The following is a 23,808-nucleotide window of genomic DNA, read 5'->3' as shown; positions in this document are numbered from 1 at the left end:
GGACTCAAGGCGAGCCACGGGAGCATAGGTTTCTCCAAAGTCAATTCCCTCAACTTGAGAGAACCCTTGAGCCACCAATCTTGCCTTGTTCCTCACAACATTTCCAAACTCATCTTGCTTGTTCTTGAAAATCCATTTAGTGCCTATAACATTGCGGCACCCCTTTGGCTTCTCTACTAAGGTCCATACTTTGTTGCGCTTGAAGTTGTTGAGTTCTTCGTGCATAGCTTCCAACCAATCCGAATCTTCAAGGGCTTCAAATACTTTCTTGGGTTCCACTAAGGAGATATAAGCATGATGGTTGCTAAAGTTAGCCAATTGCCTTCTTGTGGAAACCTTTGCCCTTACATCACCAAGAACCTTGTCATGTGTCTGTCCACGAAGTTCAAGGTTCCTATCTCTTCTTGCTAGACGACGGGCCTCGATCTCCTCCTTGGTTCTTCTTGGCCTTGGAGGTATCACTTGATCAACTTGATCATTTGGGTCCCCGTCTTGACCTTCAACTTGAGCTTCCTCAATTTCTTGAGAGTGCTCAACATCATGTACTTGATCTTGGACAATAGGAGGTGAATGACATGAATTGAGTGGATCATCATTGGAGCCATCATGAATGCTTGGTTGATCTTGTCCTTGATCTTGCACACAAGAGGGAGGGTCTTGTTCTTGTTCTTGGGTTGGTGCATCATTTGCTTCACTTGATGGGGTTTGTTGATGTTGAGAAGATGAGGGCTCCACCGTGGTAGAGCATAGTCCTTCCCGAGACGCCACACCATGTCCCTCAATGGGGCGGAAAAATCCCACACCCATTCTTACTATGGCATCTTGAGGTATTTCATCACATGCACATACATCAACTTGCCCCACTTGGGAGCCATCATTTTCTTCGAACTTCACACTACAAGATTCGATGATAATCCCGGAGGATACATCAAAGATTCTATAAGTGTGATATTCGGCACCGTAACCAACAAATATACCCTCCAAAGCTTTAGGAGCAAATTTAGATAAATGAACTCCTTTGATTTTGTAGAAACACTTACACCCGAACACCTTGAAGTATGAGATATTAGGCTTGTTCCCGGTGAGTATTTCATATGGAGTCTTGTTCAAGCCCTTGCGGAGGTAGAGCCGGTTAGAGGAGTGACAAGCGGTGGAGATGGCTTCGGCCCAAAAGTTATAGCGGGATTTATACTCCGCCATCATAGATCTTGCCATATCCATAAGAGTCCGGTTCTTCCTCTCCGCAACACCATTTTGTTGAGGGGTGTAAGCAGCGGAATATTGATGTCGAATCCCCTCATCACTAAGGAAATCATTGAGTGTATAGTTCTTGAACTCGGAGCCGTTGTCACTTCTTATTGCCATAATGAGGAGGTTGTGTTGGCGTTGCACCTCGGTAGCAAAGTCAATGAATATTTGTTGAGTCTTATCTTTCGTCTTGAGAAAGTAGACCCAAGTGTATCTTGAGTAATCATCAACAATCACCAAGCAATGTTTCTTCGCACCAAGACTTGCATGAGCAACGGGACCAAAGAGATCCACATGAAGGAGCTCCAAGATCCTCTTGGAAGAGATGATGGTCTTGCTTGGATGCAGAGAGTCATGCATTTTGCCTTCAACACAAGCCCTACAAACACGATCTTTGGTAAAAGACGCATTTTCCATTAGTCCCACAATATGGTTCCCCTTGTGAAGACTTTGCAAAGTTCTCATGTTGACATGGGCTAGGCGGCGATGCCACAACCAACCCACGTCCGCCTTTCCGAATAGGCACATCGCACTTGTCGTGGTGGTCCCCGAAAAGTCCACCACATACAAGTTGTGTTCGCGAAACCCAACGAAAGCGACTTTTAGAGTCTTGCTCCAGAAGAGGACCACAATATCTTTATCAATAAAGACGGCGAAACCCATCTTGCCAAGGGCGGAAATGGAAAGCAAATTGTAACCAAGGGTTTTGACAAGCATGACATCCAAAAGAGTAATGTTGTGTGCAACCACAACCTTGCCAAAACCCAATACCTCAGATGTAGAATTATCACCAAAGGAGACGGTGATATTATTTATGTTGGGCCTCAACTCCTTGACGAGGTTCTTGCCGCCGGTCATATGACTTGTACATCCACTATCAAGTACCCATTTTGAACCTCCGACGGCATAGTCCTACATGAGATCAATTCTTGGATTTAGGTACCCATTTCTCAATAGGTCCTCTTTTGTTAGCAACAAGGGTCTTTGGGACCCAAATAGACCAAGCAACATAACCATCATATGGACCAACATATTTAGCATAAACATCACCATAATAATATTTAAAAAGAACATAGTGAGGGTTATCAATTCCCGCACCATCATCATTAATGGTTTTGCCCTTTGGGATTTCACCATTAGTGGTGGCTTTCTCATGTGCGGGTTTGGGCTTTTTCTTGTTTGTCTTTTTAGCCTTGGCATTATAGCCAAGTCCCTCCTTCCCATTGTTTGACCTTTGCTTACTCAAAAGGTCATCCAAGGAAAGTTTACTTTGGGGAGAGGAGGCCTTAGCAAGTTCATCCTTCAACCTAGCAGTTTCCTCAATAATATTTGCATGATCACATGAAGGAGTAGAGGTAATAGGTATGTCATATGAATCAAGCCTAATTTGAAGTTGCTCATAAGACTTGGAGAGGAGAGAGTATTCACTCTTCAAGGCTTTGTGAGCCTTGTCTAGTTCATCTAGATCCTTCATAAGTTTCTCATGATCAACACCAAATTTGGCCTTTTCCTTTATAAGCACTTTAGTCTTAGCTCTAGCAAGATCTCTAGCTTTAGTGAGCTTGTTAAGTTTATCTTGAGGTTCTTCAAGATTTTCTAGCCTCTCTTCAAGAGATGCTATGGTTTCTTGACATTCCTCAAGAGCATTTTTAAGAGCATGTATTTCTAGAGAGTCTTCTCTCTCTATTTGGCACTTTTTCTCAAGAGTACCATTTAGTTGAGCTATACGAACCATGAGATTTGAAACATGCTTCTTAGTGTTACCTTGTAGGTTAAGAATGAAATCATCAAACTCTAGCATTTCTTGTTTCACTTTTAGACTAGCAAGATCAACCCCTAGATCATTTGAAATGTTAGGCGTAGAAGGGTTAGGAGATGATACCTCGGAAGATTTAGCCATGAGGCAACTTTCTTCCTCCACATGAATGACCTCATTGGGAGACTCACTTGTTGATGAAGAGTTAGTGGAGAGGGAGGCAAGGGCAACCAATTCATTTGAGGTTGCATCTTCTTCATCATGAACATCATCATCTCCGGAGGTATACTCTCTTGAGTTGATAGCACAATTGATGTGTCCAAGGTGGACCTTGCCATGAAGCAATGTGCATTCTTGAATTGAGGATTCTCATTGGGTGAATCAAAGAGAGAGGAAGAGGGAATGTTGGTAGTGACAATGGCGGCCACTTCTCTTGAGCTTTCCTCTTCATCATCACTAGCACTTTCAACTTCATCGGAAGAGTATTCTTCTTTAGTCACTAGCACAATCCTTGAGGGCCTTTTGCCCTGCTTGTTCTTGTTATAGAATTTCTTGTTGGGGGGCTTTGAATACTTGCCCTTTGAGTCTTTGCTCTTGTCCTTGGGGATGAGCCTTCCACCATGAGTCTCCCTATTCTCATAGGGACATTCGGCAATGAAATGGCGCTTGTCATTACAATTGTAGCAAGATCTTGTTCTTGGGCCCGAGCTTGTGGGGCCCCTTGAGTTGTTTCTCTTGATGTTGTCTTCTTTGGCCTTGGATGGGTCAATCCGAAAGGTGTTTGCATGGAATGCCATGTGGTCATGGTAGTGGTGTTCCAAGTCTTCCGGATAGGACATGCTCCAAGATGCCCTATAAGATTCTTGAGGAATCACTTCTTCCACGGAGTTGACCACCAAGGCAAGGTTGGACCCTTTTGACATCCCAAGAGCACGATTGCAAGAATCATGAGAGTTTTGCTCAAGCACCTTGAGAGCTTGCATCTCGTGCACAGCTTGTTGAGAGGTGAGAGAGGGATAGCATTCTCTACCGACAAGAGTCTTGACATCAATAGGTTCAAATGGCATCATGCAATCGATGTACTTTTCCTTGATCCAAGAGTCATCGATGTGAGTGGCACCAACATTCCGGAAAGCATCGGCAACGGTGAGAAGTCTTCCATACATGACTTCATGATCTTCATCCGGTAGCCTCATGAATCCTTCGGCTTTATTCCAAAGAGCATTATACTTGTTCCTTCTTGTGCTCTCACTTCCAATGCAACTAGCGGCCAAACCATCCCAAGCTTCCTTGGCGGTGGTGTAATGCCGAACACGAGACAACTCCTTTGTCCCCACACTAGTTTGAATCATGTGCAAGGCGGTGTTGTTGAGTTGACTATAAACCGCTTCTCTTCTAGTCAACTTGTCGGGGTTGTAAGGCTTGAAGCCTTCCACGATGATTCTCCAAAGTTCATTGCAGGCACTGCGAACATGAGAGCTAAACTCAAATGGCCAAGTATCGAAATCATTAACGGAAAACTTAGGTGGGTCGCCCCGAATGTTTATATGAGGATGGGGAACTGGTATTTCGGGAGATAGAAAAGGTGGAGCCACTCGATTGTAGCTCTCACCTCCACTAGTTCCCCTAGGAGATGCATTGGGGGATGTGATAGTGTTTAAGTTATCACCATTCACGGGTTTGGTAGAGGAGGGTAATACCGAAGCATTTCCCTCTTCTAACGCATCTGTGACATTTACCTCTTTGGTGGGAGCCATGGGGAGCTTCCATGGAGGACCTCAACGAATTGATATCATCCATGGTGACCATCTTAGCGTCCCCTTCCATAGGTTCTTCGTCCGGCATACTCTTAGGCGGTTAAGCCCGAAATAAGAGTCGAGGCTCTGATACCAATTGAAAGGATCGTATGCCGCACCTAGAGGGGGGGTGAATAGGTGCTACCCAATTTTTAGTTCTTTTTCAATTTAGGCTTGACACAAAGGTAAATTCTCTAGATATGCAACTAAGTGAATTTACCTATATGACAAGGTAATCAACTACACAAGATATAGCTACACAATATAAGAGATAGAATAGGATAGAGGTAACCGAGAGTGGAGCACGCGATGACACGGAGATGATTCCCGTAGTTCCCTTCCTTTGCAAGAAGGTACGTCTACGTTTGGAGGAGTGTGGTTGCTACGAAAGCCAAACCAACAGCCACGAAGGCTTCACTCAGATCTCCTGTGAGCAACGCCACGAAGGCCTAGCCCACTTCCACTAAGGGATTTCCTCGAGGCGGAAACCGGGCCTTTACAAGGTTCTTGGGGCACACATCCACAACCGAATTGGAGGCTCCCAAATCTGTTACAACACAACAATCAACAACAATACATCAACACAAATCAACTATAGATACAAAGAGGAACACTAGCAAGGGGGCCCTCAAGCATATGAGGGGGAAATGAAAAACGCTTCGGTGAGGATGTAGATCGGGGTCTTCTCCTTCGATTCTCCAAAGCACAAGTGATTTGGGTGGTTGAGGGAGGAGATCTGGCTATTTTGGTGTTCTTGGTGGCTCAGCAATGGAGGATGAAGTTCTTAGGGTTTGAGCAACCTACCAAGGTAGGTGAAGGGGGGTATTTATACCCCACCAACATTTCTACCCGTTGGAGGTGAATCGCCGGCAGTGCCGGCCACATTTCTGAACCAGCAGGTCGACAGGCAGGCCGGCAGTGCCGGGCCAGAAACGCCGGCAGTGCCGGGGTGCACTCACCGGCAGTGCCAGCCTGGAATCACCGGCAGTGCCGGGGTGCACACACAAGCAGTGCCGGCCCGGTGTTGCCGGCAGTGCCGGCCAGGGCCAGACTCCAGGTTCTTCCTTTTTCTTTTCTTCCTTTTTGAGTGGGTCGAGATTTTCCTGTGGTATCTTTTCCATATCTGTAATCCACTTAGCACATGGTTAAATTGTCACCGGTGTTGTTAACAAACACACAAAACTCAGAGATCATGAAATGTTCTTTCAGTGGTGGAAGTTGTGTATTCTCAAGAAGAGAGGAGGGCTTGGGTTCCAAGATCCTCATTGTTTCAACTTGGGAATGTTGGCGAAGCAGGCTTGGTGGTTACTGATGACCCACAAGTATAGGGGGTGTATCGTAGTATTTTCAATAAGTAAGAGTGTCGAACCCAACGAGGAGCAGAAGATGTTGACAAGCAGTTTCGATGAAGGATTCACTGTAAATGCTCACAGACAAGTATTCAGGGGGTTTTGATGTAGCAGTTGAATAAAATACGAGTAAGTAAAGTGCGAGAGAATTAATTGCAGCGAGTGGCCCAATCCTTTTTAGCACAAAGGACAAGCCGGTTTGTTTACTTATAATGACAAAACGTTCTTGAGGATACACGGGAATTTAGTCTAGTGCTTTCGCTTCATACAGCTGATTAATCTTCATTGTTTTGATACGTGTTGTGTGGGTGAACCTATGCTAATGCACCGCCCTTCCTAGGACTAATACATACTTGTGATTATACCCCTTGCAAGCATCCGCAACTACAAGAAAGTAATTAAGATAAATCTAACCACAGCCTTAAACTCTGAGATCCTACTATCCCTCCTGCATCGATATACCAACGGGGGTTTAGGTTTCTGTCACTCCGGCAACCCTGCAATTGGCAAACGAGTACAAGATGCATTCCCCTAGGCCCATAAAGGTGAAGTATCATGTAGTCGACGTTCACATGACACCACTAGAAGAATAACACCACAACTTAAATATCATAACATTGAATATTACTCAACCATAATTCACTACTAACATTTAGACTTCACCCATGTCCTCAAGAACTAAACGAACTACTCACGAGACATCATATGGAACATGATCAGAGGTGATATGATGATGAATAACAATCTGTACATAAACATTGGTTCAATGGTTTCACTCAATAGCATCAATAACAAGTAGAAATCAATACCGGGAGAGTTTCCCCTATCAAACAATCAAGATCCAACCCAAATTGTTACAGTGGTGACGATGCGCAGCGGTGGAGACGGCGGTGATGATGATGGAGATGATGATGATGGTGATGGAGATGATGTCCAGCTCGATGTCGGTGACGATGGCGTCGATTTCCCCCTCCGGGGGGGAATTTCCCCGGCAGATTTCAGCCTGTCGGAGAGCTCTTTTCTCTCTGGTATTTTCCGCCCCGCAGAGGCGGCTGTGACTCTTCGCGACTATCCTCTGGAGCTTAGGTTTTCGGGACGAAGATGTACGCGAAGGAGAGGAGGCCAGAGGGGGCTGTGGGCCCCCTCCTCACATGGCGGCGCGGCCAGGCCTTGGCCCGCGCCGGCCTATGAGGTGGGCCCATGGCGGCCCTCCTCGGCTCCCCCTTCTGGCTCCCTTCGTCTTCTGGAAAAATAGGATTTTTCATATAATTCCCGTCAATTGTTGATATTCCGAAATATTGCATTCTGACGGCGCTTTTTCCAGCAGAATCCTGACTCCGGTACGCGATCCTCCAATAATCATGAAACATGCAAAATTGATGAAATAACATAAGTATCATCTCCAAATATGAAATATATCAATGAATAACAGCAAATTATGATATAAAATAGTGATGAAAAATGGACGTATCAACTCCCCCCAAGCTTAGACTTCGCTTGTCCCCAAGCAAAACTGAACTCGGTAAACAGGACCACATGTTTATGGAGTGAAGAGTTGATAAATAAAATACGGACAAGAAGCATCATATTAATTCATACAAGACATTCTAGTGAACAACTTCCTCATATAATTCAACTTGAAACAAGTAGAAGGTAATCACAAATAAAGGTGCATAAGAAATCATAATTGGTGATGGCAAACTTCGTTCTTGGTCAGAGAACAATTAACAGATTATGTTAAAGCTTATATGGCACAACTTGAATACTCAATCATAATAATCTTCTCATAATCATTGATAACCTTCAAAGCTATATTCATTCAGATAAAACTTGTACTAAACAAGGAAGAGTAAAAGACATCATGAAGTAAATCACAATATAAATGGTTTGATCACAACAACTCAAATGCTTGCTTAAGATGGAGGGAAATAGGTTTACTGACTCAACACAAAGTAAAAGACAGGCCCTTTGCAGAGGGAAGCAGGGATTAAATCATGTGCTAGAGCTTTTTCAGTTTTGAAATCATATAAAGAGAATAAAAGTAACATTTTGAGAGGTGTTTGTTGTTGTCAACGAATGGTAGCGGGTACTCTAACCCCCTTGCCAGACAAACTCTCGAAAAGCGGCTCCCAGAAAGTTTTATTTTTGGTTGACACTCCTTCCAACCTTTGCTTTCACAAACCACGGCTAACCGAGTCCTCGGGTGCCTGCCAACAATCTCATACCATGAAGGAGTGTCTATTTATTTTAGTTTTATTTAGACGACACTCCTCCCCTCCTTTGCTTTCTCAAGCCATGGCTAACCGAACCCTCGGGTGCCTTCCAACAATCACACACCATGGAGGAGTGTCTATTTGTAAAATTATGAAAGTTAATTAATCGGGACTGGGAACCCCATTGCCAGCTCTTTTTGCAAAATTATTGGATAAGCGGATGAAGCCACTAGTCCATTGGTGAAAGTTGCCCAACAAGATTGAAAGATAAAACACCACATACTTCCTCATGAGCTATAAAACATTGACACAAATAAGAGATGATAAATTTTGAATTGTTTAAAGGTAGCACACGAAATATTTACTTGGAATGGCAGGAAATACCATGTAGTAGGTAGTTATGGTGGACACAAATGGCATAGGTTTGGGTTAAAGTTTGGATGCACGAGAAGCATTCCCTCTCAGTACAGTATTTTGGCTAGCAAGGTTGATTAGCAAGCATAAGAGTTGAGGGAAACAAACAAATATACATGTGATAGAAACAATCATGCATCTTCCTTGTAAGCACAAAATTTTTTAACTTCAGAATAATAAGCTAAGAGCTAACAAGAAAGGAAGATAATGAAACAACATATCTACATGTATTTATCTTTCCTACTTAAATCTCAAAGTGTTGTTGCTATTGACCAATGCTAAGTTTGCCAAAACCAAATAGATTAACTCAATGCTCCCAAAGTGATACCAATACTAATAACAAGATCAATCATATACTAGAGATTGCAAACTAAAATAAGATGTGCAATATGTAAATGATAAGACTTCTCATTAATATTTCATAACGATAACTCACACCAAGGGATACATAGACAACCAACTAAAGGAGAGATAATTCCACACCGCAACCCATCTTATATGATAACTTCCCTACTCATGATATGACACTACTTGATAGTAAAAAGTAAAAGATAGTGATGATGTGATACCGCGGCACTCCCCCAAGCTTGGAACAAACCAAGGGGATGCCAATACCGATGATGAATTACTCCTTCGGCGGTGGTGGTGATGATGGGACAACCTTGATGGGGGTGAGGAACGCTCTAACATTCTTCGAAGTCGATAATTCTCCTCCTGAAGTATCTCCACTTCCTTTCTCAGAGCACGGTATTGATCACAAAACTCATCGGTAACCTGTAGAGCTTCTTCCAACACAGGGAAAGAGTTGAGGCTAGGAGCAGGTGGTAAGGGTCCCTGCAAATTATGAGAGAAAGAACGTCGAGTGTCAACAGATCCCACCAAGATTTGCTTACTCCCAACGGCTTGTTGCTCTTGTTTTGACGACACCCTCTTCACTTCTTCCTCCGAAAGCCCCTTGCCCTTGTTATTGGAGGCCATGGTGCTTCTAGATTGAAAATAGATCCTGGCAGAAACAGCTCGAAACAAAACACGTAGAGAAAACGATATACGGACCTCCAGGGGTCCGGGGGATTATATAGCAGGAATTTTTACGACAAAAGGAAAGTACCAGATCGAACCAGAGTCGGAGAGGGGCAACGAGGGACTCTCCTCATAGGGCGGCGCGGCCAGGCTGGGGCCCGCGCCGGCCTATGGGGGCACGCCCTCGTGCGTCTCCTCCACTCCGTTTCGATCTCGTAATTTTTCATATTTTCCAAAAACAGCAAAAACATTGTTCGGAAAGTAAAACACGAACTTTTTATTACCAGTACTGTTACCTATTCGGAGCCGAACTCTGCCGGACTGTCAATTTGACCTTTGATGAAAGCTTCCGGAGTTTCCACTCGAATAACATCAACATCTTCATTATAAGAATCACCTGAGATATAATGCTTGAGTCTTTGTCCATTCACCACTTGTGTGGCATCGCCTTGGAGAGAGCTAATTTTAATTGCTCCTGAACGATACACCTCCTCAATGACATATGGTCCTTCCCATTTCGAGAGTAATTTCCCTGCAAAGAATCTGAGACGAGACCGATACAATAGGACTTTATCCCCAATATTAAATTCTCCTTTGATAATTCTTTTATCATGCCATTTCTTAACTTTCTCTTTAAAGAGTTTAGCATTTTCATAAGCTTCACTTCTCCATTCATCTAGAGAACTCAATTGTAGCAACCTCTTCTTACCGGCAAGTTTAGGATCTTTATTTAGTTCTCTTACAGCCCAGTAAGCTTTGTGCTCTAGTTCTAAAGGTAAATGAAAAGCTTTTCCATAAACCATTTTATAAGGTGACATACCCATGGGATTTTTATAAGCAGTTCTGTAAGCCCATAGTGCTTCCTTCAATTTACTAGCCCAATTCTTTCTAGATTTATTAATAGTCTTTTGCAAGATAGATTTGATCTCTCTACTTGATAGTTCTACTTGCCCACTAGTTTGAGGATGATAAGCGGAAGCAATTCTATGATTAATACCATATTTAGCAAGAGTTTTTCTAAAACCACCAAGAATAAAATGAGAACCTCCATCGGTCATAATATATCTAGGAACTCCAAATCTAGGAAAAATAATATCTAAAAGCATTCTTAAAGAGGTCTCACCATCAGCACTTTTTGTGGGTATGGCTTCCACCCATTTAGTAACATAATCAACAACGACAAGTATATGAGTGTTACCTTCTGAAGAGGGGAAAGGTCCCATGAAGTCAAATCCCCAACAATCGAATGGTTCAATAACAAGAGTATAATTCATAGGCATTTCATTGCGTCTGGAGATATTACCAACCCTTTGACATTCATCACAAGATAAAATAAACTTCCTTGCATCTTTGAAAAGAGTTGGCCAATAAAAACCTGATTGTAGAACCTTTTGCGCGGTTCTATCTCCGGCGTGATGTCCTCCATAAGCGCTACCATGACATTTACTCAATATCTCTTGTTGTTCATATTCGGGAACACATCTTCGCAGAATACCATCCACTCCTTCTTTATATAAGTGTGGGTCATCCCAAAAATAATGCCTCAAATCATAAAAGAATTTCCTCCTTTGCTGAGCTGAAAAGGTTGGAGGCAAGTACTTGGAAACAATAAAGTTAGCATAATCAGCATACCAAGGGCTATCTCGCGAGCTCACCTTTATTACAGCCAATTGTTCATTTGGAAAACTATCATTAATAGGAACAGGATCATAAGCAATATTTTCCAATCTAGACAAATTATCAGCAACAGGATTATCAGGTCCTTTCCTATCTATAATATGCAAATCAAATTCTTGCAACAGGAGCACCCATCTAATAAGCCTTGGCTTAGCATCTTTCTTTTGCATAAGGTATCTAATTGCAGCATGATCAGTATGAATTGTAACTTTAGAATGAACAATATAGGATCTAAACTTATCACAAGCAAAGACTATAGCTAACAATTCTTTTTCAGTAGTAGCATAATTTCTTTGAGCAGCATCAAGAGTTTTACTAGCATAATGAATAACATTCAATTTTTATCTACTCGCTGTCCAAGAACAGCGCCTACAGCAAAATCACTAGCATCACACATAATTTCAAAAGGTAAGTTCCAATCAGGAGGTTCAACTATAGGAGCAGTTGTTAAGGCTTTCTTTAGAGTTTCAAAAGCGCGCTTCCTTACAATCATCATCAAAAACAAAAGGTACATCTTTTTGAAGAAGATTAGTAAGAGGTTTTGAAATCTTAGAAAAGTCTTTAATAAACCTCCTATAAAACCTAGCATGACCAAGAACACTACGAATACCTTTAACATCCCTAGGATAGGGCATCTTCTCAATTGCTTCAACTTTAGCTCTATCAACTTCAATACCTCTCTCGGAAATTTTATGTCCCAATACAATTCCTTCATTAACCATAAAGTGGCATTTCTCCCAATTAAGAACAAGGTTAGTTTCTTCACACCTCTGCAAAACTTTATCAAGGTTCCGCAAGCAATTATCAAAAGAATTCCCATAGACAGAAAAATCATCCATGAATACCTCTACAATATTCTCGCAAAAGCCATGAAAAATAGCAGACATGCATATTTGAAAAGTAGCAGGAGCATTACATAAACCAAAAGGCATGCGTCTATAAGCATAAGTTCCATAGGGACAAGTGAAAGTGGTTTTCTCTTGATCCTTACTTTTAACAAAAATTTGTGAAAACCCAGAATAACCATCAAGAAAGCAAAAATGAGTATACTTAGATAACCTTTCTAACATTTGATCAATAAAAGGTAAAGGGTAATGATCTTTCTTAGTAACCTTATTAACTTTTCGATAATCAATGCACATTCTATACCCTACAACTACTCTTTGAGGGATGAGCTCATCATTATCATTAGGTACAACAGTCATTCCTCCTTTCTTAGGAACACAATGCACAGGACTAACCCATCTACTATCAGCAATAGGATATATAATACCAGCTTCAAGAAGTTTTAATACCTCATTCCTTACCACATCCTTCATCTTAGGAATTAGACGACGCTGATGTTCAACAACAGGTTTTGCATCATCTTCCATATTAATGGCATGTTGGCAAATAGAGGGAGAAATCCCCTTCAAGTCATCAAGAGTGTAGCCAATAGCTCCTCGGTGTTTCTTCAATATTTCCAATAACCTTTCTTCCTCAATCTCTGAAAGATTAGAACTAATAATAACAGGATATATTTTCTTATCATCAATATGAGCATATTTAAGATTATCAGGCAATGGTTTTAAATCAAAAACAGGATCTTCTTTTGGTGGTAATGTTGTACCTAGATCTTCAATCGGTAAATCATGTTTAAGAATAGGTTGACGGAAGAAAATTTCATCAAGCTCGTTTCTTTCTTCCCTAAAAACTTCACTCTCACTATTCTCCAAATGTTGTTGCAAAGGATTATTAGGAGCAAGAGCAATAGATGCACATTGTTCAACTCTAAAATCATTATTAGGTGAATCAGCTTTATAAGGGGTTTTGGCAAATTTAGAGAAATTAAACTCATAAGATTCACCAGCAAATTTAGTCAAAATTTTCTCTTTCTTGCAATCTATAACAGCTCCACAGGTATTTAGAAAAGGTCTACCAAAAATGATAGGACAATACTTACTAGCAGCAGAACCAAGTACCAAAAAGTCAGCAGGATATTTAATCTTACCACATAGAACTTCCACATCTCGAACAATACCAATTGGAGAGATAGTTTCTCTATTAGCTAGCCGAATAACCACATCAATATCTTCAAGTTCACAAGAACCAATTTCGTGCATAATATCCGTGTAAAGCTCATAAGGAATAGCACTAATACTTGCACCAATATCGCATAAACCATAATAACAATTAATGATCACCAATTCTAACAGATAGCATAGGAACACTAGCTTTCCTAGACTTATTAGGATGTGAAACAATATTAGAAGCATCTTCACAGAAAATAATATGACCATCTTCCACATTTTCAGTCACAAGGTCTTTAACTATTGCAATAGCAGGTTCAACTTTTATTTGCTCTTCAGGTTCTATAGGTTTCTTTTCACTTTTATTAACCGCACTATTTATAACAGAGTACTCCTTCATTTTAGCAGGGAAAGGAGTTTTTTCAATGTAAGCTTCAGGAATAACATGATCAACAGTTTCAACTACAACACATTTATTTATAGATGAATCAATTTTATCTTTATATGGTTCATGATACTTATCAAAATTCTTCTTAGGCAATTCATAATGAGAGGCAAAAGCTTTATAGAGATTTGCAGCAACTTGAGAATCAAGACCATAAGTAGCACTCATATTACGAAATTTATCAGTATCCATAAAAGCTTCAATGCATTTATAATCATAGTTTATACCTGACTCTCTATCTTTGTCGTTCTCCCATCCTTCAGTATTCTCCTGGATCCGATTAAGAAGGTCCCTTTTAAACTCTTCTTTGTTGCGTGCAAATGATCCAGAACAAGAAGTATCCAGCAAGGTCTTGTCTTGAAAAGAAAGTCTTGCATAGAAATTATCAATGATAATATTACCAGGAAGCTCATGAATGGGGCATTTGAGCATTAAAGACTTCAATCTCCCCCACGCTTGGGCAATACTCTCTCCATCATGAGGCCAGAAATTATATATGCGGTTCCGGTCTTTGTGAATTTCACTTGGTGGATAGAACTTAGAATAAAATCGGGGCACAATATCATTCCATTCAAGAGAATCCCCATTATCCAGTAATGTATACCAATGCGCCGCTTTACCAGACAGCGATATAGAGAATAGCTTCTTCCTCACTTCATCCATAACAATACCTGCACACTTGAATAAACCGCATAATTCATGTAAGAACAGTAAATGATCTCCAGGATGGACAGTTCCATCCCCTGTATAACGGTTATCCACAACACTTTCAATAATTTTCATAGGTATTTTGTATGGAACCTCTTCCTCGCCTGGCGCCTCATCCACTACCTTTGCAGTAGTAGTAGATTTTCCAAATAAAAATTCAAGAGAAGATCTCTCCATAATGAATTATAGCAGCAGGCAGGAATAAAATCAGCACTAACAGTAAAAGTTTCCCTTACCAATTCCACTTACCAATAGCGCTTCACTCCCCGGCAACGGCGCCAGAAAATAGTCTTGATGACCCACAAGTATAGGGGGTGTATCGTAGTATTTTCAATAAGTAAGAGTGTCGAACCCAACGAGGAGCAGAAGGTGTTGACAAGCAGTTTCGATGAAGGATTCACTGTAAATGCTCACACACAAGTATTCAGGGGGTTTTGATGTAGCAGTTGAATAAAGTACGAGTAAGTAAAGTGCGAGAGAATTAATTGCAGCGAGTGGCCCAATCCTTTTTAGCACAAAGGACAAGCCGGTTTGTTTACTTATAATGACAAAACGTTCTTGAGGACACACGGGAATTTAGTCTAGTGCTTTCGCTTCATACAGCTGATTAATCTTCATTGTTTTGATAAGTGTTGTGTGGGTGAACCTATGCTAATGCACCGCCCTTCCTAGGACTAATACATACTTGTGATTATACCCCTTGCAAGCATCCGCAACTACAAGAAAGTAATTAAGATAAATCTAACCACAAACCTTAAACTACGAGATCCTCGTTATCCCTCCCCGCATCGATATACCAACGGGGGTTTAGGTTTCTGTCACTCCGGCAACCCCGCAATTGGCAAACGAGTACAAGATGTATTCCCCTAGGCCCATAAAGGTGAAGTATCATGTAGTCGACGTTCACATGACACCACTAGAAGAATAACACCACAACTTAAATATCATAACATTGAATATTACTCAACCATAATTCACTACTAACATTTAGACTTCACCCATGTCCTCAAGAACTAAACGAACTACTCACGAGACATCATATGGAACATGATCAGAGGTGATATGATGATGAATAACAATCTGAACATAAACCTTGGTTCAATGGTTTCACTCAATAGCATCAATAACAAGTAGAAATCAATACCGGGAGAGTTTCCCCTATCGAACAATCAAGATCCAACCCAAATTGTTACAGTGGTGACGATGCGCAGCGGTGGAGACGGCGGTGATGATGATGGAGATGATGATGATGATGGTGATGGAGATGATGTCCAGCTCGATGTCGGTGACGATGGCGTCGATTTCCCCCTCCGGGAGGGAATTTCCCCGGCAGATTTCAGCCTGCCGGAGAGCTCTTTTCTCTCTGGTATTTTCCGCCCCGCAGAGGCGGCTGTGACTCTTCGCGACTATCCTCTGGAGCTTAGGTTTTCGGGACGAAGATGTATGCGAAGGAGAGGAGGCCAGAGGGGGCTGTGGGCCCCCTCCTCACATGGCGGCGCGGCCAGGCCTTGGCCCGCGCCGGCCTGTGAGGTGGGCCCATGGCGGCCCTCCTCGGCTCCCCCTTCTGGCTCCCTTCGTCTTCTAGAAAAATAGGATTTTTCATATAATTCCCGTCAATTGTTGATATTCTAAAATATTGCATTCTGACGGCGCTTTTTCCAGCAGAATCCTGACTCTGGTGCGCGATCCTCCAATAATCATGAAACTTCCAAAATAGATGAAATAACATAAGTATCATCTCCAAATATGAAATATATCAATGAATAACAGCAAATTATGATATAAAATAGTGATGCAAAATGGACGTATCAGTTACTACGTGAACCTGATTCTTTATGTGTTGGAGTTCTGCGAGCAAAATATTACCAAATGGTAAACTTTAAAATGCCAAAATGATGAGGGGAGCTTCGTTTACTTGGAAAACTATTTTGGCGGGTATTCAAACTTTTAATAGAGGTTGCATATGGCGAGTGGAACATGGCTCTCAAATTGATATCTAGAATGACCCATGGATACAAAATATCCTAGATGGCATGGTTATTAATCCGAGAGGAAACCTAGTGTTATCAAAAGTAGAGGAACTTATTAGTGCAATTCCTGGTGATTGGGATAAGGACATTGTTAAAGAATTTTTTTTTACTACTAATGTTAACATGATTCTTTCTATACCACTATCAACAGACGGTATGAAGGATTTTGTGGCATGGAGATACACAAAAAATAAATCTTTTCTCTATTGGTTCAACTTATTGCGATGAGTGGAAACACCAGTTTTAGAGTAGGGAGAGTAATATTTATGCTCTAGGGAAGTAAGTATAAATAAAGTATGGGATTCTCTATGGAAAGCTTTGGTTTCAGTAAAGGTTAAAATATTTGCATGGAATTCTTCCTTGTTATGGTATCCTTGCAAATAGACATGTACCATTATCTAGCCAATGCCCATTGTGAAGATTGTTGGAGATATGCCCAAGAGGCAATAATAAAGTGGTTATTATTATTATATCTTTGTGTTTATGATAAATGTTTGCATCCCATGCTATAATTTTATTAACCGGAAATATTAAGACTTGTGTGTTTTGTGAACATAAAAGAGTCCCTATTAAGACTCTTGTTAAACTAGCTTGTTGCTTAATAAATGATCATAGTTTCATGATCATGAACATTGGATGTTATTAACAACAAGATCATATCATTAGGTGAATGATATGATGGACACATACCCATAGTAAGCATAGCATATGATCAAGTCATTAAGTTTGTTTTGCTACAAGCTTTAAGATACATAGTAACCTAATCCTTCGATCATGAGATCATGTTAATCACCTGCACCGGATGAATGCTTTGATGACATCAAACACTACTTCGTAAATGCATGGTTATAAAGGTGGCATTAAGTATTCAGAAAGTATAGGTTGAAGCGCATGGATCAAGAGTGGAATTTGTCCATCCAAATGACAGATAGATATACTCTAGGCCCTCTCGGTGGAATGTCATCCAATTAGCTTGCAATCATGTGACTTGGTCACAAGGATATTATATCACGGTACGAGTAAATATTACTTATCGGTAACGAGGTTGAACTAGGTATAGAGACACCGAAGATCGAATCTCGGATAAGTAAAGTCTCACGCAACAAAGGGAATCAGTATCGTATGTTAATAGTTCTTTTGATCAAAAAGTCATCGTTGAATATGTGGGAGCCATTATGGATCTCCAGGTACCGCTATTGGTTATTGATCGGAGAAGTGTCTCGATCATGTATGCATAGTTCACGAACCGTAGGGTGACACACTTAAGGTTCGATGTTATTTAAGTAGATATAGAATTTGAAATGGAGACCGAATGTTGTTCGGAGGGTCGGATGGGATCTAGGACATCAGGAGGAGCTTCGGAATGGTCTGAGGAATAAGATTCATATATGGGAAGTCATATTCCAAGTTTGGGGATAGTCTAGTGAATTTATGGAAGGTTCTAGAAGGTTCTAGAATCGTTCGGAATATTTCACTATGGCCAGTGGAGTCCTAGAGGGGCTCCACCAGCCTAGCTGACCCACCAAGGGGGGAAGGTGGAGTCCATAGTGGCCTCCACCTCCTTGGCCGACCAACTCAAAAGGAAAGGGGGAAAAGTCCCACCTTGACTAGGTTTTGACTTTTGCATTTATGGTAAGTTTCCAATAAGACTCCTAGAGGGAGTATGATTGGGAGCTAGGGTTTTCCACCTGTATAAAGGGGAGAGCAGGGGAGGGGCCTGCAACATTGTTGGCCGCACGACCCAAGGGCACTAAGGCCGGCGCCCCACCCCTCTCTCCAAAACCCTAGCGCCATCCTCCTCCACCTCTCTCATGCACGGCTACGACAAAGCCCTGCAGGAGATCTCCACCACCACCGTCACCACGTCGTCGTGCTGCCAGGATTCCGAGGAGGATCTACTACTTCTGCTGCCCACTGGAACGGGGAGAAGGGCTTCATCAACACCGTACGTGTGACCGAGTACGGAGGTGTTGCCCGATTGCGGCACCGTCGGGATCTTCTACTCGCTCCTGAGAGCGGCAAGTGATGGACTACATCATCCACGAGATTTATCTCGTTAACGCTTAGCGATCTTCGAGGGTACTTGATCTCATCTTGTTGCTACCATCTACTAGATTACATGTTGGCTTGTTGTACCTGGTAGGAATTTTTTTGTTTTCTATGCTACGAACCCCTACAGTGGTATCAGAGCCGTGTTTATGCATAGATATGTTGCACGAGTAGAACACAATGGTTTTGTGGGCGTTGATGCTCTTGTTGTTGTTTGATTTTCGTGTAATTTGCATCTTACGATATGGTGGGATGAAGCGGCACAGGCTAACCTTACATGACCGCGTTTATGATACTTGCTCCACGCTTTGGATGCAACTTGTATTGCATAAGTGGATTTGTGGGTGTCTGTCTCTCTCACCATAGTTAAGATACAATTTACAATCTGCACTTGACAACACTTTTATCAGCGTTGTTGTTCTTGTTTGTAGGTAGATCGGAGCTTACTCGAAAGCCCCAAGAAGCCACGTAAAATATGCAAAAAAAAATCGAGGCGTCTAACTTGTTTTTGCAGGGGCCTGTGATATGATATGTCCATGATCGATGTAATTGTGATTATATTTGATGTATAAGATGATCCTTATTGTATTGTGGTAGCGAGCAGGAGCCTAATGGTTGTTTTTAAATTCTGTTAAGTCATGTGTGTCTATTTATCATGTAATAGCTTTATCTCAATTAGTTGTAAGAAACGAAAAGGGAAAACCAACCGGTAAAAAGAAGCCGGGGGTAAGAGAGCTTACCTTGGCAGTGGCTGTGGGCCTCAGAAAGGTCCCGGTGCTCCCACAGAAGCTCCTCAAAGAGGCTCTTCCGGGCGTCCGCCGTGCTCTATTCAAGTAAAAATGGCTATGAGAGGAAGCCGGTTTCTTTATGTTTTTGACTAAGTTTCGCGCTAAGAGCTATGCTCTCAACACGAAACTCGGGGACTGAGGAGATATACATAATCCGGAAAAGATGAAACCGGCAAGAATTGAAGAAATTGCAAAAAGCTTGATGCAACTTACCACAACGTTATTGGTGGCATCGTGCCACGCGTTGTCGAGCTCCTTCACCGCGCGCCGCAATCGGATGAAGTGCTCCTCAGTGCACCGGGGGCCAGCGGGGTCAACCGCCGGAAGCCTGTCCTTCCCCAAGCCGCGCGTGGACGTGGACACATCTGCTTGATTCCACTTTTTAGCATATTCAAGCAGATGGCCCAGCTTGCAGCCTTCGTGCTTCAGCTCGGTTATCCGGCCAAGCAGGCCGGTGGTCATCTCACCGGCTGCGACAGCGGCGCGCCCGGCGTGCAGCGCCAGCTGCTGTGAGCCAGGCGTAGCAGTACCGAAAGCCGTGGCCTTCCCCTTGAAAGCCTCTGGCTTGAGAAGCTTAGTGCTCTCTGGTGGCGGCGTCGGCTTGGCCGCACCGGGCCCTTGGCTAGGAGATGGCGCGGGTCCTTGGTTTGGCGGTGGCGTCGGCGTGGCCCCGGTAGGCTCGACGGTGGGAGCTTCCGGCGGAGGCGTAGTCTTGGGCGATGAAGGGGCGTCAGGTGCGTCCGGGCCCAGAGTGGAACTTGCCGGCGCGGAAGAGTCCGGCACCGGCTTGGAGGGGGAAGACTCCGTGGTCTTCTTCTTCTTCTTTTTAGGGACGGGAGGAACCAGAGGTTCCGCCCTCCCGGCAGCTTCGGGGTCGGCGCCGATGTTGCTGGCGCCGGTGTCTTGTGTTTCAGGAGGGGAGGCGTGCTCCTCCTCCGCGCGGTGATCTGGAGGTGTAGGGGCCGCGCGCCCCGCACTTGGAGTGCCTCCCAGAGGGGAGGCAGAAGCGTTGCCGGTACCAGAAGGTACCGGGCTTGAGTAAAGAGGAGATAAGGTCCTTGCGGTTCCCTCAGAGCTCTCAGGCCTTGGGCCGCTTGGAGAGCTTGAGCGCAGGGCTAAGCAAGAAAAAGAAAGGTTGGAAAAAGCAACCGGAAGGAAAAGTGTGGAAAACAAAGCATAAAAAGAAACGAAGACCTACCCGGAAGCAACCGGCATCTGCTTCTTCTGGTAGCGCTTGATGTCTACGGGAGCTTCTATTCTTGTAGACAGTGTTGGGCCTCCAAGAGCAGAGGTTTGTAGAACAGCAGCAAGTTTCCCTTAAGTGGATCACCCAAGGTTTATCGATCTCAGGGAGGAAGAGGTCAAAGATATCCCTCTCATGCAACCCTGCAACCACAAAGCAAGAAGTCTCTTGTGTCCCCAACACACCTAATAGGTGCACTAGTTCGGCAAAGAGATAGTGAAATACAAGTGGTATGAATATATATGAGCAGTAGCAACGGCACCAGAAAAATGCTTTGCTGTCCAGGACTGGCGTGTGATTGATGGTGGTAATATTGCAGACAGTACAAATACAGTAGAACAGTAAACAAGCACCGATAGCAGTATTGGAAACAAGGCCTAGGGATCATACTTTCACTAGTGGACACTCTCAACATTGATCACATAACAGAATAAATAGATAAATGCTAGACTCTACACCCTCTTGTTGGATGATGAACACCACTAATTGTGTAGGATTACACGAACCCTCAATGCCGGAGTTAACAAGCTCCACAATATTCGATGTTCATATTTAAATAACCTTAGAGTGCACGACAGATCAACACAACCAAACCAAGTACTAACATAGCATGCACACTGTCACCTTCACGCTACGAAAGGAGGCATAGATCACATCAATACCATCATAGCAATAGTTAACTTCATAATCTACAAGAGATCACAATCATAGCCTACGCCAAGTACTACACGATGCACACACTGTCACCATTACACCGTGCAGGAGGAATAAACTACTTTAATAACATTACTAGAGTAGCACATAGATTAATAGTGATACAAAACACATTGTAATCATAAAGGGATATAAATAAGCACTTCACTATGCTATCCATAACAGTGAATAAGTATTATTTGAAATATAGCCTAAGAGACCCACACGGTGCACACACTGTCACCTTTACACACGTGGGACAAGGAGTCTCCGGAGATCACATAAGTAAAATCCACTTGACTAGCATAATGACATCTAGATTACAAGCATCATCATATGAATCTCAATCATGTAAGGCAGCTCATGAGATTATTGTATTGAAGTACATAGGAGAGAGATTAACCACATAGCTACCGGTACAGCCCTTAGCCTCGATGGAGAACTACTCCCTCCTCATGGGAGACAGCAGTGGTGATGAAGATGGCGGTGGAGATGGCAGCGGTGTCGATGGAGAAGCCTTCCGGGGGCACTTCCCCGTCCCGGCGGCGTGCCGGAACAGAGACTCCTGTCCCCCAGATCTTGGCTTCGCGATGGCGGCGGCTCTGGAAGGTTTCTCGTACCGTGGCTTTTCCGTATCGAGGTTTTAGGTCAAGGGGCTTCTTATAGGCGAAGAGGCGGCGTCAGAAGGTCAACGAGGCGACGACACGCTAGGGGGGCGCGGGCCACCCCCAGGCCGCGCTGGCCTACCATCCGCAGGCCCGTGGCCCCCTCTGGCCTCTCTCGGGTGTTCTGGATGCTTCCGGGGATTCTAAGATGCTGGGCGTTGATTTCGTCCAATTCCGAGAATATTTCCTTACTAGGATTTCTGAAACCAAAAACAGCAGAAAACAGCAACTGGCCCTTCGACATCTCGTCAATAGGTTAGTTCCGGAAAACGCATAAATATGACATAAAGTATGCATAAAACATGTAGATATCATCAATAATGTGGCATGGAACATAAGAAATTATCGATACGTCGGAGACGTATCAACATCCCCAAGCTTAGTTTCTGCTCGTCCCGAGCAGGTAAACGATAACAAAGATAATTTCTGGAGTGACATGCCATCATAATCTTGATCATACTATTGTAAGCACATGTAATGAATGCAGCGATCAAAACAATGAATATGACATGAGTAAACAAATGAATCATAAAGCAAAGACTTTTCATGAATAGTACTTCAAGACAAGCATCAATAAGTCTTGCATAAGAGTTAACTCATAAAGCAATAATTCAAAGTAAAGGCATTGAAGCAACACAATGGAAGATTAAGTTTCAGCGGTTGCTTTCAACTTGTAACATGTATATCTCATGGATAGTTGTCAATGCAAAGCAATATAACAAGTGCAATATGCAAGTATGTAAGAATCAATGCACAGTTCACACAAGTGTTTGCTTCTTGAGATGGAGAGAAACAGGTGAACTGACTCAACATAAAAGTAAAAGAATGGCCCTTCGCAGAGGGAAGCATTGATTGCTATATTTGTGCTAGAGCTTTGGTTTTGAAAACATAAAGAGAGCATAAAAGTAAAATTTTGAGAGGTGTTTGTTGTTGTCAACGAATGGTAGTGGGCACTCTAACCCACTTGCCAGACAAACCTTCAAAGAGCGGCTCCTATTTTATTTTATTTTTGGGTGGCACTCCTTCCAACCTTTCTTTCACAAACCATGGCTAACCGAACCCTCGGGTGCCTGCCAACAATCTCATACCATGAAGGAGTGCTCTTTTATTTTAGTTTTATTATGATGACACTCCTCCCAACCTTTGCTTACACAAGTCATGGCTAACCGAATCCTCGGGTGCCGTCCAACAATCACATACCATGGAGGAGTATCTATTTTTGTTAATTAATTTGGGACTGGGAATCCCATTGCCAGCTCTTTTTGCAAAATTATTGGATAAGCGGATGAAGCCACTAGTCCATTGGTGAAAGTTGCCCAACAAGATTGAAAGATAAACACCACATACTTCCTCATGAGCTATAAAACATTGACACAAATCAGAGGTGATAAATTTTGAATTGTTTAAAGTTAGCACTCAAGCAATTTACTTTGGAATGGCGGAGAAATACCATGTAGTAGGTAGGTATGGTGGACACAAATGGCATAGTGGTTGGCTCAAGGATTTTGGATGCATGAGAAGTATTCCCTCTCGATACAAGGTTTAGGCTAGCAAGGTTATTTGAAACAAACACAAGGATGAACCGGTGCAGCAAAACTCACATAAAAGACATATTGTAAACATTATAAGACTCTACACCGTCTTCCTTGTTGTTCAAACTCTTTACTAGAAATTATCTAGACCTTAGAGAGACCAATATGCAAAC

The sequence above is a fragment of the Lolium perenne genome, chromosome 2, assembly GCF_019359855.2.
Source record: "Lolium perenne isolate Kyuss_39 chromosome 2, Kyuss_2.0, whole genome shotgun sequence".
NCBI classification, from domain to species: domain Eukaryota; kingdom Viridiplantae; phylum Streptophyta; class Magnoliopsida; order Poales; family Poaceae; genus Lolium; species Lolium perenne.
Note: the sequence above shows the minus strand (reverse complement) of the source record.